This window comes from Poromitra crassiceps (genome assembly GCF_964638095.1).
Source record: "Poromitra crassiceps genome assembly, chromosome: 20".
Taxonomy (NCBI): domain Eukaryota; kingdom Metazoa; phylum Chordata; class Actinopteri; order Beryciformes; family Melamphaidae; genus Poromitra; species Poromitra crassiceps.
Genome location: NC_139637.1, coordinates 5,330,549 through 5,346,359, shown reverse-complemented (window position 1 = coordinate 5,346,359; position 15,811 = coordinate 5,330,549). Strand labels below are relative to the sequence as shown.

Below are 15,811 nucleotides of genomic sequence, written 5' to 3'. Positions count from 1 at the left end.
TGTTTTCGTGTTGTCCGTCGTCCATCTCATGCTCGTTAACGCCATATCTCAGGAACGCCTTGAGGGAATTTCTTCAAATTTAGCACAAATGTCCACTTGGACTCAGGGATGAACTGATTAGATTTTCGTGGTCGAAGGTCAAAGGTCAAGGTCACTGTGACCTCACATCCGTCAGTTGCATGCTCGTTAATGTGATATCTCAGGAATGCCTTGAAGAAATGTCCTCAAACTTGGCACAAACGTCCACTTGGAGTCAAAGATGAATTGATTCGATTTTGGTGGTCAGCAGCCAAGGTCACTGAACCTCACGTCCGCCCCCATTCTCATGAACGGGATATACTGTATCACAAATGCCTGGACGGAATTTCATTACATCTGGAACAAACTTCCACTTAGACTCAAGGAAAAACTTGAGCCGTTCCTTCATTCGTACAGAAAGAGCACGCTCTCATTTCAGTGTAGATCGTCAGATTGGATTTATGAACACAACCTTACTGCAGGCATCCACTTCCTGTTGAACTGATGCAACACATGCAGCCTGCCCACCGCACCATATGATAGGCTACTCTCCCCAGACAACACTTCCTGAAAGGTCACAGTGACAACAAGGTCACAGTGACAAGACTTGTGTGGCATTTGAAGTCTTTAATTTGAGCTTTCCTCCCACATCATCAAACCAAATGCAAAAATCTAAGTACAGTCAAATGTATTGAATCAGTACAATAGGCTGAATGTATTAAAAGTGGTGGAATCTGTGCTTCCAAGGTTGAGAACAAAAATGTGGATCTTAAGTTTCTTCCAGTTCTGGAGCAACAACTTCAATCCACAACCATTATGCTTGATGAATGAATACTAAGGTGTAAACAGCAGGCAGGAATTGTGTTTAAATTCAAAGCAAACTGTTTGACGAGAGTTGCTTCTTCATTCTGTCTTCTGAAAAGCAGTGAATAATCACGACTCTCTGGTACTTTGAGTGGCGTAAGGTGATCAGGGGCGTCGCTAGACCCTGGCTTCCGGGGCTAGAGCCCCGGATGTTTTTTTCCTAGCCCCGGATGTTTTTTTCCTAGTTTTTTTTTTTTTCTTCCAATAAACAAAGTCTGGCATTAATAATCAGTACATTATACAAAAAAATCAGACTAAACATTTACAAAATTGGAACAGACAATCAAATAAACAACAAAATAAAATAAATAAAGCAAAATCATTAAGTCAGAGTTCTAAACAGTTTTCTAAAAAAAAAAAACAGAAAATATCAGTAGGCTATGCAGGACCAAATTATCAGTTACTATTGTCATAGTGTGTCATTACATAATGTTTCTGCTTCACCCCTCACCACCTCCTCTCCACACAAGCTCATCATCTCACTATGAAATTATTCAAACAAATGACATGCGCCAACATGCACAGCATCACAGTAGCTACAACTATGAAATTATCTTATGTTATTTAGTTGTTTAGTTGTGAAGATATTTTCTGAGATAAATGGGCCTTGATGCTCAAGGCCCATTTATCTCAGAAAATATCTTCACACAGAATATTATTAACCATACAACCTACAACGCTAGCATCAGCATGAAGCCACAGCCATCCACTCCAATGTCTATAGAAGCTAACGTTAGCATGACTGTCACAATAACAATGCCTTCACTTCACAGTTACATTAAACAAAACCACACATCACTGCTTCATTAAACCATTACAACAAACAATACGTTGTTCCCAATTCCAGCTAGGCGCTTTTGATTAGATAGAACCGTAGGTTGAAGAGCGACATGTGTTTTGCGACCGGCCGGTGAGCACACCTTACGTCAAGTAGCGTAGATATAACATCACTACGTCCGCTCTAAGTTTCAAAATAAAAGTACCATATGATACAAAAACGGCACCATCAGAATTTAGGTTTACAGGAAGCGTGTACCTTAATAAAATACCTTCACAGGAGTTACTGGGGGGGTTCGTACCATTGAGATATAATATTTAATAAAATAAAATATGTAAATTTGCTAAGTGGACTCCCGCCAGAACCCTATCAAGGACCTCTGGTGGTCCCTGGACCTCGAGACCCACTAGTCTTGTTCTTCTGTATCCATCTCAAATGACTCACAACATGGGTATTTACGGATTGGAAAAACCAAAATTTTTTGAGTGGGGGGGAGGGGGCTCCTTACCCCCCCTCCCCGTCGGGGTACCTGGCTAAAGCCCCCAATGTCTTCAGGACCTAGAAACGCCCCTGAAGGTGATGCCTTTCCCCTTAAGGAAGGTGTTCTCTTCCACATTCGTAGAATCTTCTTTACATGAGAGGGAACAGGAAATGTACAAGTCCTCTGCTTGTGAATTTCTGTGGAAAGTCAAAGCTAACGTCACCATGTCGGCACCATGTCAAATGTCTTTAACACCTAAGGCGGTTGAAGTTGCTTATATTAAAAAAAAAAGTAATTATATTACAGATCATGTAACTTGGATTCAATACTCTTGAAATTATGTGCCTGTGTTCTTGTTCACTTCATCATTGTTATTATTTTTACTCCGTCACTTCATTTTAAAATATTGTATACCCTGTAGGGATGGGATGGGGCGGGGGTGGGGGGGATGGGGCGGGGGTGGGGGGGATGGGTGATTTTTTTTTTTTTTTTCATAATAGTATATTCCTGTATACTGTATGATACATTGTAATAAAAACACTTAAAAAAAAAAGCTAACGTCACAAGTAAGAGGCACCACAAAGGGGGCAGATGTTAACTAATAGATGGGGGAATACATCTGATTTATGGTCTGAGATTCCAATACGAGGGATCAGCCGAGCAGCTGTCATAGGCATTGTGACATCAACAGTGATGTCATAAGAGCAGGTGTGATGTCATCAGTGATGCGAAGTTGTGACATCATCAGTGATGTCATAAGAGGGAGGGAGCCCGCACAGTGGGCGAGCTGCACGGCGGCGAGGCTGCGCACCGGCCATATCTAGGAATTAGCCGAGCCTAGGAATTACTGGGAGCAAGTGGCACTGTTTGTTTCCATTTTTGTCCCACTGATGATGTCACAATGTTTATGACATCATCAGTGATGTCGTCAGTGACATCATTATTGACCAAAATCAATGGGGGGGACTGCTCTGGGCCTCGGTGCAGGAGTGAGCCAGCTAGCGAGCAGGCAGTCCACGGCGCTCTATTTACATTATATTGTTATAGCTATCCGTCCCTTTCAGTGGATGCTCTGTTTATAGAGATGGAAACTGAATTATGAGCGGTGGAAGAAACACAATGTGTCTTCCTGTTTGAAACCCTGCTCTTATCTTTGTTCACTGATGTGAAAGTCATGTCTCTGTTTTTTCATGTGCCACGCAGAAAAGGCATGATTAACATCTGATATCAGAATCAGAATCAGAATCAGAAAGACTTTAATGATCCCCGGGGGGAAATTGGGACAAGTTACAGTTGCTCGTTCACATAACACACATAGCATAATACATAGATCAGATCAATATTCACTGAAATCAGAGCAGTGCACACCATCACCCTTTTCCTCTTTCAGAAAGACAGAGGAAATTAATCTTGGCTAAACAACATAGAACAATTTATGAGCTGCTAATTGTCTGCCATTATGGAGTGTATCTGCAAATTAATCTCAAATACTTCATAAATCTTCAGAATTCCACATTTGATTGAAATTTGAATTGCACCATTTGAAAAGAAAAAAAAACATACAGTATAGGCTAATCAATTTAGTAATAAGATCACAGTTACTCAAGTGACATCGTGATGATGTCTCCCCGTCACTTTTGTGACTGACAGACAGACACCGCCCACGGGCACTTAGCCAATTTTAACTAAGAAAGATGAAAGATAAGATCACGGTTGCTCAAGAGATATCACAGTTGAGCAAATGGCAAATTAATTCAAAACACACACACACCAGGGGCATAGGCAGAAATTAAATTATGGGTGGGCCTGGATAAAATTGGGTGGGCCTGGATAAAATTGGTGGGGCAATTGCATGACGAAATTTTGCACGTGAAGCGCGCAAAATTCCTAGATGTCACGAAGTCGTCATGCATTAGACTCTGGAAATGATGTGCCCTGCGTTTTTAAGCTACAAAACCATTAGCTAGCAAGGCAGCAGCAAGTTTGACTCTAGAAAACTGCCCGAGTGACACACCGCCCGGACACCGGGACACCACTTAGCCAATTTAACCTAAAAAGATTATTGCTCTTGTGTGTTTCTGTTTTATGATATGTTTCATATTTTATCACACATTGCTTTTTGCTCATATTTGATGTCCTGTGGAGCCTCCCGGCCTAAGAATTTCACACAAGTGTACTTGTGCAACCAGAGTGACAATAAACATGTTGAAAGTTGAATCTTGAACGTGCACCGTGACTGCGCCTATACCCTCCCCACAACACTTCCTGAAACATCACAGTGACAAGAATCGTGGTTTGAGTACACTTCATGTCTTTAATTTGAGCTTTTTTCCCCCTCACATGTGATAACAACAATCTGCCCAATGCAAAAATCCAGGTACAGCAAATGTATTAATGTTGCAAAAATGGCGCTTCTCAGTTAGAAATGAATATTACAAAGATGCAGAAAGAAAAAGAGCCAGTTAAGAGAATGAATGGCAAAATGTTCCATTTCATTCACAAATTGCAAAATGACTTTCCACCATTGGAACTTGATTGTGACTGGTGGGAACTTGAGTTTGAATGATGGACCGTCGCGTGACCTTCTGACGAGCTTGCTGGAACAGTTGTCTGAGCTGAGCTGGAAGGTCTTCATTTCCGTGGAGGTAAACCAGGGGGATGAGGGCGCTGTTCAGACACACAAGTCCACGACTTATTTGATGAGCAACGTAGGCTCTGTTATTCCATTCAGGGCACAACCCCTGATTTATCAAAATTCTGGCTCTGAGGTTGAGGTTCCTCAATACATGATATGGAATGTAACAAACAGAGAAGAGTAGGATCAAAATTAACAACAACTTCAAGCTTCTCTGCTTTTGTACCTGGTCAAGTCTCTTTCTGGTACACAGAACTACAGCCACGTGTCCATAGCAGCCCAGTGTGATGAGGAAAGGGATGCAAAATCCAGTGACGGTCCATCCAAGGCTGTAGTTCAGGTAATCCTCAACGTAGAACGTAGAGGTGGTGTCATAACATTTCTGTTCATTTCCATCTGTCTTGATGAAGAACATGTCTGGGAGGATTTGAATGCTCACCAAGACCCAAACCATTATCGTGATAACCACAGAGTGGGTGACAGTTATTCTTCCCATCACTCTCACTGGGTGGACAATGGCCAGGTACCTGTACACACTGATACAGGTGAGGAACCCAATGCTGCCATATAGATTCAGGTTGAAGAAGAATCTTGTTATCTTGCAGAACACATCTCCAAAGATCCATTTACTTCCCAATAAAAAGTACACGACCAGAAACGGCAGCGTGAGCAGATACAGAAAATCTGTGAGTCCAAGATTGAGAACAAAAATGTTGATGATCTTAAGTTTGTTCCAGTTCTGGATCAAGGACTTCAATCCCAAACCATTAGCTATCAGGCCGACGATGAATACTAAGATGTAAACAACAGGCAGGAAGTTATGTGGAAAGTCAAAGCTTTGTAGTTTACAAGAGATGTTCTTCATTGTGTCTTCTGAAAAGCACAGAATAAAAATGTTGCTCTCACAGTGGATGCTCTGGTGCTTTGAAGGTGTGAGACGTCAGTGTATTTGTGTATTTGATCTGTATCTGTTTAAAGCAGCTACGAGCAACTTTTTCGATTGTTATTAAACAGTATAAATTTAATATCAATGCATCACATCTTACCTCTAATAGTCGACGAGACCAACGCAGAGTAGTCTTGCTTGAACCCCGAGTGAATCGGCCAGTGTAGTCTGTCTGTAGCCAGGGCAGATCAGGAAGTGAAATGAAACGGTTTGCAGCAGCCACTTCGGCCATAACCACAAAATAACTTCCAAAAAACCTGTTAGAATATAACGAGAGATGTTCCCGAGAGTGTCCGTGGCGTTCACATTGTTTATGTTATGTTGCTAGGCAGCGCAAACGGCGTAGGCAGGCATCTGCGTTTCACTTCTGGGTTTCACTTCCGCGTTTCACTTCCGGGTAGCCGGGCCGGCTGTAAGGAGAGAGAGAGAGAGAGCCCCCTGTTGACGCGAGTTTAGACAGACACAGAGTTATTAATCACCTAAGGGAGCAATCTCAGATACACACGGCTTTGGTCTCGTCGACTATTAGAGGTAAGATGTGATGCATTGATATTAAATTTATACTGTTTAATAACAATCGAAAAAGTTGCTCGTAGCTGCTTTAACCCATAGACTGTATAAATAGGTTTAACCAAGAAAACAGATAGAAGTAGGGGTGTGTGTGGTTTTTTCCAGCACCAGAGATAGAGAGAGAGAGAGAGAGAGAGAGAGAGAGAGAGAGAGAGAGGGAGAGGGAGAGAGATAGAGAGAGGGAGGGAGGGAGAGGGATAGAGAGAGAGAGAGAGAGAGAGAGAGAGAGAGAGAGAGAGAGAGAGAGAGAGAGAGACAGACAGAGAGAGAGAGAGAGATGCACTCGGCAGAGGGAGGGGGGCTGCCACAACTTCCGGTCGCAGACCGCTTGCACCACCCTGTGGGTGGAGTATGTCATGAGGCACAAGGGAACATATTTGATTAACCTTGAAACTGCCAGTGATATAGACTATGTATGCATGGGTTAAGTAACTATAGATGAAAATGCAAAAAGTGTAAAATAATTAGAAGTCTTTGCTATTTTTGTGGAAGATTTAAATCTTGTGATTTTCTAGAATCTTTGCAGAATATTTAGTTAAAAAAAAAAAAAATTTTTTAATTGTAATTGTCAGCTTGTGAAGCTCATAACTTTTACATCTTGTTTATTTACACTTAGGGCGCGTTCTTAAATGTCACTCCCAGCACCCAGAGCCCACCCTGGCACAAACTGGACCGTTCGGAAATTGGGAACGCTGTTGGAATACAGCGTTTGGTTATTCAGACTTCGCGCTACACTCTCGGCACTCCATCTGAGGAGACGGAGCAGCAGAGCAACAAGAGCAGATGAACTGCTAAAATGGTTAAAAAAAACAGAGGAAGAGAATAGAAGGGAGGAGAGGAGCTGAGAGCAGATAGGAGTGAGTTGTTGTATGTGTACAGTAGCAGTTAGCTAACTGCTAGCCAGTAGTGTGTTTGTAAAACTAATGACCCGTTCCTTCATTCGTACAGAAAGAGCACGCTCTCATTTCAGTGTAGATCGTCAGATTGGATTTATGAACACAACCTTACTGCAGGCATCCACTTTCTGTTGAACTGATGCAACACATGCAGCCTGCCCACCGCACCATATGATAGGCTACTCTGGGGACACCTCGCCATTCCGAAGTGTCGGCATTCCGATCATTGACTTCTATGCTTTCGGAGAGGCGGCCCTTTTTTATCTCCAAAAAATGTTTCGCCGAGAGGTTAGGTTAGGCTTAGGCGTGGGGGGTGGGAGAGGTTAGGTTTAGGGTTAGGGTCTGGGGGAGGGTTCTTTCGCAATGGCGAGGTTAGGGTTAGAATTTTGTCGGAATGCCGGTATTTCGGAGTGCCGACATTTCGGAATGCCGAGGTGTCCCCGGCTACTCTCCCCACACAACACTTCCTGAAAGGTCACAGTGACAACAAGGTCACAGTGACAAGACTTGTGTGGCATTTGATGTCTTTAATTTGAGCTTTCCTCCCACATCATCAAACCAAATGCAAAAATCTAAGTACAGTCAAATGTATTGAATCAGTACAATAGGCTGAATGTATTAAAAGTGGTGGAATCTGTGCTTCCAAGGTTGAGAACAAAAATGTGGATCTTAAGTTTCTTCCAGTTCTGGAGCAACAACTTCAATCCACAACCATTATGCTTGATGAATGAATACTAAGGTGTAAACAGCAGGCAGGAATTGTGTTGAAAGAGTTGCTTCTTCATTGTGTCTTCTGAAAAGCAGTGAATAATCACAGTGGACTCTCTGGTACTTTGAGTGGCGTAAGGTGATGTCTTTCCCCATAAAGGAGGTTTTCTCTTCCACATTCGTAGAATCTTCTTTACATGAGAGGGAACAGGAAATGTACAAGTCCTCTGCTTGTGAATTTCTGTGGAAAGTCAAAGCTAACGTCACCATGTCAGCACCATGTCAAATGTCTTTAACACCTAAGGCGGTTGAAGTTGCTTATATAAAAAAAAAAAAGTAATTATATTACAGATCATGTAACTTGGATTCAATACTCTTGAAATGATGTGCCTGTGTTCTTGTTCACTTCATCATTGTTATTATTTTTACTCCGTCACTTCATTTTAAAATATTGTATACCCTGTAGGGATGGGATGGGGCGGGGGTGGGGGGGATGGGGCGGGGGTGGGGGGGATGGGGCGGGGGTGGGGGGGATGGGTGATTTTTTATTTTTATTTTCATAATAGTATATTCCTGTATACTGTATGATACATTGTAATAAAAACACTTTGAAAAAAAAAAAGCTAACGTCACAAGTAAGAGGCACCACAAAGGGGGCAGATGTTAACTAATAGATGGGGGAATAAATCTGATTTATGGTCTGAGATTCCAATACGAGGGATCAGACGAGCAGCTGTCATAGGCATTGTGACATCAACAGTGATGTCATAAGAGCAGGTGTGATGTCATCAGTGATGCGAAGTTGTGACATCATCAGTGATGTCATAAGAGCGAGGGAGCCCGCACAGCGGGCGAGCTGCAGGGCGGCGAGGCTGCGCACCGGCCATATCTAGGAATTAGCCGAGCCTAGGAATTACTGGGAGCAAGTGGCACTGTTTGTTTCCATTTTTGTCCCACTGATGATGTCACAATGTTTATGACATCATCAGTGATGTCGTCAGTGACATCATTATTGACCAAAATCAATGGGGGGGACTGCTCTGGGCCTCGGTGCAGGAGTGAGCCAGCTAGCGAGCAGGCAGTCCACGGAGCTCTATTTATATTATATTGTTATAGCTATCCGTCTCTTTCAGTGGATGATGTTTATAGAGATGGAAACTGAATTATGAGCGGTGGAAGAAACACAATGTGTCTTCCTGTTTGAAACCCTGCTCTTATCTTTGTTCACTGATGTGAAAGTCATGTCTCTGTTTTTTCATGTGCCACGCAGAAAAGGCATGATTAACATCTGATATCAGAATCAGAATCAGAATCAGAAAGACTTTAATGATCCCCGGGGGGAAATTGGGACAAGTTACAGTTGCTCGTTCACATAACACACATAGCATAATACATAGATCAGATCAATATTCACTGAAATCATAGCAGTGCACACCATCACCCTTTTCCTCTTTCAGAAAGACAGAGGAAATTAATCTTGGCTAAACAACATAGAACAATTTATGAGCTGCTAATTGTCTGCCATTATGGAGTGTATCTGCAAATTAATCTCAAATACTTCATAAATCTTCAGAATTCCACATTTGATTGAAATTTGAATTGCACCATTTGAAAAGAAAAAAAACATACAGGATAGGCTAATCAATTTAGTAATAAGATCACAGTTATTCAAGTGACATCACTGATGACATCACAACTGCCTGAGTGACATCACAGTTGAGCAATTGTGTACCATGCCAACTTTTGCCCAGGAAGTGATGATGTCTCTCCGTCACTTTTGTGACTGACAGACAGACACCGCCCACGGCCACTTAGCCACTTTTAACTAAGAAAGATGAAAGATAAGATCACGGTTGCTCAAGAGATATCACAGTTGAGCAAATGGCAAATTAATTCAAAACACACACAGACCAGGGGCATAGGCAGAAATTAAATTATGGGTGGGCCTGGATAAAATTGGGTGGGCCTGGATAAAATTGGTGGGGCAATTGCATGACGAAATTTTGCACGTGAAGCGCGCAAAATTCCTAGATGTCATGAAGTCGTCATGCATTAGACTCTGGAAATGATGTGCCCTGCGTTTTTAAGCTACAAAACCATTAGCTAGCAAGGCAGCAGCAAGTTTGCCTCTAGAAAACTGCCCGAGTGACACACCGCCCGGACACCGGGACACCACTTAGCCAATTTAACCTAAAAAGATTATTGCTCTTGTGTGTTTCTGTTTTATGATATGTTTCATATTTTATCACACATTGCTTTTTGCTCATATTTGATGTCCTGTGGAGCCTCCCGGCCTAAGAATTTCACACAAGTGTAATTGTGCAACCAGAGTGACAATAAACATGTTGAAACTTGAATCTTGAACGTGCACCGTGACTGCGCCTATACGCTCCCCACAGCACTTCCTGAAACATCACAGTGACAAGAATCGTGGTTTGAGTACACTTCATGTCTTTAATTTGAGCTTTTTTTTCCTCACATGTGATAACAACAATCTGCCCAATGCAAAAATCCAGGTACAGCAAATGTATTAATGTTGCAAAAACGGCGCTTCTCAGGGTGCTGCGTCTATGTGCCGACAGGCCGCAGTGCCGACAGGTCGCAATGCCGATAGCCCACAAGCAGAACCAGCTGAGCGAGGCGGCGTGCAGCGTGTCGGTGGAGCTATACCTCTCCCAGCCCCCACGCCAAACTTAACCTCCCCCCATGCCTACCAGACCCTAACCCAAAACCTAACCTCTCCCAGCCCCCACGCCAAACCTAACCTCCCCCCATGCCATGCCTAAACCTAACCTCCCTCAGACCCTAACCCAAAACCTAACCTCTCCCACCCCCACGCCTAAACCTAAGGTCGGCATTGCGGGTGGTCGGCATAGCAGGTGGTCGGCATAGCGGGTGGACCCCGCTTCTCAGTTAGAAATTAATATTACAAAGATGCAGAAAGAAAAAGAGCGAGTTAAGAGAATGAATGCCAAAATGTTCCATTTCATTCACAAGTTGCAAAATGACTTTCCACCATTGGAAGTTGATTGTCACTGGTGGGAACTTGAGTTTGAATGATGGACCGTCGCGTGAGCTTCTGACGAGCTTGCTGGAACAGTTGTCTGAGCTGAGCTGGAAGGTCTTCATTTCCGTGGAGGTAAACCAGGGGGATGAGGGCGCTGTTCAGACACACAAGTCCACGACTTATTTGATGAGCAACGTAGGCTCTGTTATTCCATTCAGGGCACAACCCCTGATTTATCAAAACTCTGGCTCTGAGGTTGAGGTTCCTCAATACATGATATGGAATGTAACAAACAGAGAAGAGTATGATCAAAATAAACAACAACTTCAAGCTTCTCTGCTTTTGTACCTGGTCAAGTCTCTTTCTGGTACACAGAACTACAGCCACGTGTCCATAGCAGCCCAGTGTGATGAGGAAAGGGATGCAAAATCCAGTGACGGTCCATCCAAGGCTGTAGTTCAGGTAATCCTCAACGTGGAACGTAGAGGTGGTGTCATAACATTTCGGTTTGTTTCCATATGTCTTGGTGAAGAACATGTCTGGAAGACTTTGAATGCTCACCAAGACCCAAACCATTATCGTGATAACCACAGAGTGGGTGACAGTTATTCTTCCCATCACTCTCACTGGGTGGACAATGGCCAGGTACCTGTACACACTGATACAGGTGAGGAACCCAATGCTGCCATATAGATTCAGGTTGAAGAAGAATCTTGTTATCTTGCAGAACACATCTCCAAAGATCCATTCACGTCCACAAAAAAAGTACACGACCAGAAACGGCAGCGTGAGCAGATACAGAAAATCTGTGAGTCCAAGATTGAGAACAAAAATGTTGATGATCTTAAGTTTCTTCCAGTTCTGGATCAAGGACTTCAATCCCAAACCATTAGCTATCAGGCCCACGATGAATACTAAGATGTAAACAACAGGCAGGAATTTGTTTGGAAAGTCAAAGCTTTCTAGTTCACAAGAGATGTTCTTCATTGTGTCTTCTGAAATGCAGTGAATAAAAAATGTTTGTCTCACAGTGGACGCTCTGCTGCTTTCAAGTAGGTTAGATCTTTATCTGTTTAAGCAACACAACGGATAGAAGGCCGGAAGTGTGTGTGTGTGTGTGTGTGTGTGTGTGTGTGTGTGTGTGTGTGTGTGTGTGTGTGTGTGTGTGTGTGTGTGTGTGTGTGTGTGTGCGTGTGTGTGTGTGCGTGTGTGCGTGCGTGTGTGCGTGCGGACAAACAGGCTTCGTTTATTTCGGATGGGAGTCTATAACACCCAAATTTTCCATTTTAGGCAATATAAAATATATATATATATATATATATATATATATATATATATATATATATATATATATATATATATATATATATATATTGATGGGGACAAATCTGCCATTTCAGAAAGTGGTGGGGACATGTCCCCAGCACCCCCAGTGTGAATGACATCTAAGGATGCAACACATGCAAGCGTGCCTACTACTCCCCTCACAACACTTCTTCAATGGTCACAGTGACAAGACTTGTGTTTCTTAAATGCATTTCATGTCTTTAATTTGAACTTTGTTCCATATGTCATAACAACTATCTGCCAAATGCAAAAATCCAAGTACAGTTATGTATTTTATGTATTTAACCTTTATTTTACCAGGTAGTCACTTGAGATCAAAGATCTCTTTTACGAGCAAGACCTGGCCAAATTAAATCAACTATTAAATCCAGTACAGCAAATGTATTATTGTTGCAAAAAGTTGTGCTTCTCAGTTAGAAATACAGTTTACAAAGAAGCAGAGATGAGCAAGTTAAGAGAAGAACTGTCAAAATGTTGACTGAGTTTCCACCACTGGAACTTAGTAAATGTACAGTAAATGTATTTAATCCAGTACAGCAAATGTATTATTGCAAAAAGAGGTGCTTCTCAGTTAGAAATATATGTTACAAAGATGCATGAGCGAGTTAAGAGAAGGACTGTCAAAATGTTATTCATTCACAAGTTGCAGTCTGAGTGAGTTTCCACCACTGTAACTTTTCTGTGAGTGATGGACGATCGCGTGAGCTTCTGACGAGCTTGCTGGAACAGTTGTCTGAGCTGAGCTGGAAGGTCTTCATTTACATGGAGGTAAACCAGGGGGTTGAGGGCGCTGTTCAGACAGACAAGGCCACAACTTATCTTATCTGCAACGTAGACTCTGTTGTTGTTCCATTCAGGGCACAACCCCTGTTTTATCAAAACTCTGGCCCTGAGGTTGAGCTTCCTCAATACATGATACGGAATGTAACAAACAGAGAAGAGTAGGATCGAAATGAACAACAACTTCAAGCTTCTCTGTTTCAGTACCTTATCAGTGTTTCTGCGGCAGAGAATGACAATCACGTGTCCATAGCAGCCCAGTGTGATGAGGAAAGGGATGCAAAATCCAGTGACGGTCCATCCAAGGCTGTAGTTCAGGTAATCCTCAATGTAGAACTTAGAGGTGGTGTCATAACATTTCCGTTTGTTTCTATATGTCTTGGTGAAGAACATGTCTGGAAGACTTTGAATGCTCACCAAGACCCAAACCATTATCGTGATAACCACAGAGTGGGTGATGGTTATTCTTCCCATCACTCTCATTGGGTGGACAATGGCCAGGTACCTGTACACACTGATACAGGTGAGGAACCCAATGCTGCCATATAGATTCAGGTTGAAGCAGAATCGTGTTATCTTGCAGAAAACATCTCCAAAGATCCATTTATTGCCCAAAACATGGTACACGACCAGAAACGGCAGCGTGAGCAGATCCAAAAAATCTGAGAGTCCAAGGTTGAGAACAAAAATGTTGATGTTCCCCAGTTTCTTCCAGTTCTGGATCAACGACTTCAATCCCAAACCATTAGCTATCAGGCCGACGATGAATACTAAGGTGTAAACAGCAGGTAGGAATTTATGTGGAAAGGTAAAGCTTTCTAGTTTACAAGAGATGTTCATCATTGTGTCTTATGAAAAGCAAAGTACTAATCCGTCTCTTTCAGTGGAGCTCTGGTGTTTTCTAGAGATGGAAAGTGAATTATGAGCGGGGGAAGAAAAACAGGTGACTTTTTTCACCGAAGACTTCCTGTTTGAAACCCTGCGATCTCTCTGCTTCATTTTTAGACATTGCAGGAAATTGTCTGGAAGTGTGACCGTTTAACACATTCAACACTGATGTGAAATTGGGGCACGGTGGCTCAGTGGTAGAGCTGTCGCCTCACAGTCAGAAGGTCCTGAGTTCGATTCTCGCCTGGGACACTGTGGGCGCTGTGGTTGTGTTCCCCCCATATCTTCAGTGCCTACTGCCCAGGTGGGGTATATCGTCGTAAGGGCCTTTCTATCTGTGTGGAGTTTGCATGTTCTCCCCATGCTCCCCCAGGGGGTTCCTCCGTATATAACCCCCCCACTAAAAACATGCAGAAGATCAGATCGTCATCGTCATCCGACCAGTGACCACAACATCCAAAGTTGGTCCCCGGGCGCTGTATGAGAAAGCGACCACTGCTCCTGGCCTGCCCCCCGGAGGAAAGGACATGCCTGGATGGCTTAAATGCAGAGGACACTTTTCACCGGCCACCGTCAGCATGAGTGTGTTGTGGCCGCATGCGTGTGTTGTGGTGTTCGTGTGACAATAAAAGACGGGCTTGTCCCGTTACGAGAGAAATTAATGTGTTAAACATGTCAAACCATTTCACATGTGAAAATGATGACACACAAACAGTGTCGCTATTGTTGTTTTTTGGAAAGGCATGATTAGCATCATCTGATCCATAGAATCAGATCAAGAGGATGTGCATCTGGATGCATATTTTAGCTTTTTGCCACGTTTTGTGCTTTTTTTAACCCATTGATACCTGATGCAGCATTTGTGTGTGTATCCCTGTGTGACGCGGTTCGCGGTCTTAAAGGCATACACACACAAATGAGGGATATACACGCAAATGCTGCATCAGGTATCAATGGGTTAAGGACAATAACATTGTTTTGGTACCCATTTCATTATGCCAATTACCACTTACAGTGTAACCCAGGTCCACTTTAGGGACCAGGGCAAGATTTCAGACTGGTGGTCCACTGCAAGCAATCCAGTCCTCCCACGTTCTATCCATTTTGGCATTTCTAATCAATCAATATTCACACCATCACACTTTTCCTCTTTCAGAAAGTCAGAGGAAATTAATCTTGGCTAAACAACAATTATAATATAATTAATAATAATAGAACAATATTATTATTGTTCACAATAATAGAACATAGAACAATTTATGAGCTGTTAATTCTCTGTCATAGTCTTGTACTTGCTGCAAATGGATATCAAATACTTCATACATTTTCATAATTCCACATTTGATTGAAATTTGAATGGCACCATTTGAAAGAATTAGGCTGGTTACAATGAAATTGCTTCAAGTATTAGCTACATTAAATCTAATATAAGTAACATCACTGTTACTGTGCACTGTCCTAAGCCTAAACAGTAGATCCAGTGGAGTCCACACCTGTTACTGTGCACTGTCCTAAGCCTAAACAGTAGATCCAGTGGAGTCCACACCTGTTACTGTGCACTGTCCTAAGCCTAAACAGTAGATCCAGTGGAGTCCACACCTGTTACTGTGCACTGTCCTAAGCCTAAACAGTAGATCCAGTGGAGTCCACATAACGGTCCCTGTTAATGTGCACTGTCCTAAGCCTAAACAGTAGATCCAGTGGAGTCCACACCTGTTACTGTGCACTGTCCTAAGCCTAAACAGTAGATCCAGTGGAGTCCACACCTGTCATGTACATTGTCCTAAGCCTAAACAGTAGATCCAGTGGAGTCCACACCTGTTACTGTGCACTGTCCTAAGCCTAAACAGTAGATCCAGTGGAGTCCACATGTGCACTGTCCTAAGCCTAAAC

At 42.7% G+C, this 15,811-nt stretch overlaps 2 pseudogenes across 2 annotated transcripts; both read right to left on the bottom strand.

The window, feature by feature from the left end:
• Nucleotides 1-4,633: 4,633 nt before the first annotated feature.
• On the bottom strand, nucleotides 4,634-5,641 carry LOC310794516 (P2Y purinoceptor 1 pseudogene; annotated as a pseudogene). The gene has a single exon. The product of its transcript is annotated as a P2Y purinoceptor 1 pseudogene (transcript).
• Nucleotides 5,642-10,882: 5,241 nt separating this feature from the next.
• LOC310794514 (P2Y purinoceptor 1 pseudogene) lies at nucleotides 10,883-13,873 on the bottom strand (annotated as a pseudogene). Its single transcript has 2 exons — nucleotides 13,607-13,873; nucleotides 10,883-11,623 (listed from the first exon to the last, which is right to left on the bottom strand). The product of its transcript is annotated as a P2Y purinoceptor 1 pseudogene (transcript).
• Nucleotides 13,874-15,811: the final 1,938 nt, after the last annotated feature.